This window comes from Limulus polyphemus, unplaced genomic scaffold (genome assembly GCF_000517525.1).
Source record: "Limulus polyphemus unplaced genomic scaffold, Limulus_polyphemus-2.1.2 Scaffold141, whole genome shotgun sequence".
In the NCBI taxonomy this organism is placed as follows: Eukaryota; Metazoa; Arthropoda; class Merostomata; order Xiphosura; family Limulidae; genus Limulus; species Limulus polyphemus.
In genome coordinates this window covers 1,007,981-1,010,128 of record NW_013665751.1, presented here as the reverse complement: position 1 = coordinate 1,010,128, position 2,148 = coordinate 1,007,981, and the positions used below count along the sequence as shown (strand labels likewise).

The following is a 2,148-nucleotide window of genomic DNA, read 5'->3' as shown; positions in this document are numbered from 1 at the left end:
GTTAAAAAAGCGTTGAAATAGTTAAAAAAGCGTTGATAAGCCATTGATTCTAGTTAATGTTTAACAAGGTTCACAAAAAACTTTTTTTTGAAAACGTATGCTTTATAGCGTCAATTATATGTCTGTCAAAATATTATGAAAAAAGTAATAAGCCTGGTTGTCATTTCTGGTTTTAGTAAATCCACTGATCCATTTAATAAATCTGTTTTTCATGAAATAATAACATATCGATCAAAATATTAAAAATATTCAAATATTTGAGATTAAACATTTAGTTAAACTGATGAAACATTTATAAAAATCATTAAAAAATATTTTTAGCAATTAAATTTTATTTATTTCTTAATAACTCACATAAAATATTTAAAGTTATTCACACATAGATATAACATTGTTGTCCATCACAATTCGTCGGCTTTCATACTGTTGACCAGGGCTAAAAGAAGTCGTGGTTCTATAACACTGGTCTATAAAATATTGAAAAATCTCTTTCAAAACCAGGATATAGAGCTATGAAAATGATTTGTGAATTCATAATTGTTTACGGTAGAGATGTGAACTGTTGTCAAGCTAGATGTGGTTAGAGCTACTCTAACTGACAAAGTTTCTTTACTAATTCGTTGCTTATTAAATATAATAACAATGGCCAGCGATATACAGCGATATAAAAGTTTACAATACATTATGAGAATTGCGTCGGTTAAACATCGTCTACCTACCCTGCAATTCACAAATATAAAATACATTTGAAAGAAGGTGAAGATCATCTGGAAAACAGGATTCACGCCCAAAAGAACATTGTAACATGGGGACGAAACTGGGACATCGAAGAACTTCCCAAACTCTAGTCCATTGTAAATCATTGTTACTAGTCCAAATGCTGGAAATACATTGGATTATTCTTTAATTTCAAACTTTTGTTTCTTATTAACATCTAATTTCATTCACTTAGGATTAATGATGTCGGATTCACTTAATACATTAAAGAAATTCCACACGTACAGTATGCTTTGTATATATATATTAATTATGATAATAGCCGGCTGGCTACTCTATTATATTTCATTCAAAGTATTGTTCTATATCTGCAAAATTTATTTTTCTGACAAGATAGCTTGTTTGTAATTAAACACAAAGCTATACAATGGGCTATTGGTGCTCTGTCCACCACGGGTATCGAAACCCGGATTCTAGCTTTGTAAGTCCGCAGACATACTGTTGTGCCACTGGGGGGCGACAAGATAGTTGTTTCCTAATCACAAAAAAAAAATTTTTTTCTTAAAGCTCGTAGAAATATTTAAAATAATATGCAACAGTCTTTTTTTAAATTACAAAAATAACGGTATTGGCCAAACTTCAATAAAACCTACGTAAGACAAAAAAGAAATAGAAATCACGAATGTTTCGAATTTCGTTTACTATGATATGATATAACACACTTTCAAATTGATGTATAGATGTTGACATAAAAGGTATAAATAAACAAATAAACCTTAGCAATTCGAACTGGAATTATGCAAAAAATTATATAGTGGTATAATATTTTGTATTGTTTTAAAACCCTTTCTTCAAGATGCCCTTACACGACTTAGTTCGATAAACATTATCTATTCAGTAAATATGAATTATATCACTTGCTACAGGCTAAAACTAGATGTCAGTTTGTAGTAACTGCATTTTAATAATTCTACTGACGTTTACCACGAAGTGTAAATTTAATGAACTGTAATAATAAATACTCAAATCTTAAAGTTTTCTCTCTGAAATAAAAGTATTTTATTAATTTTGTTTGATTTTTGTTAAGCACAAAGCTACACGATGAGCTGTCTGGGCTGTGTCCATCATGGGCATTGAAACCCGGGGTTTTAGCGTTATAAACCTTAAGACTTGCCATTAGGCCACTGTGAGTATTTCATTACGTAGATTCTCAAGTAGAAAAAAATACAAATTTTAACCTTGAAAATTATACAATGCTATAAAATAATAAGCATTAGATTAATATTTAATTCGATGAGCTTCTTTGAAAAAAAACAACAACAACAACTCAAAATATAATTGTTTGAAAAATGCACAACAGTTACTATAATCACCTATTGCTCCAATCCTCAAGAACAAACTCCCGTGGCTTTTTTCACTGTATGAGTTATG

At 29.8% G+C, this 2,148-nt stretch overlaps 1 long non-coding RNA gene across 1 annotated transcript in view; it reads right to left on the bottom strand.

The window, feature by feature from the left end:
* The window catches only part of LOC111083456, a 2,978-nt gene extending 830 nt beyond the window's left edge, over positions 1 to 2,148 (bottom strand). The window contains exons 1-2 of the long non-coding RNA XR_002609044.1: positions 2,091 to 2,148; positions 720 to 880 (exon numbers count right to left, since the gene is read on the bottom strand). This is a non-coding gene — a long non-coding RNA (uncharacterized LOC111083456). The remainder of the gene's footprint in view (positions 1 to 719; positions 881 to 2,090) is intronic.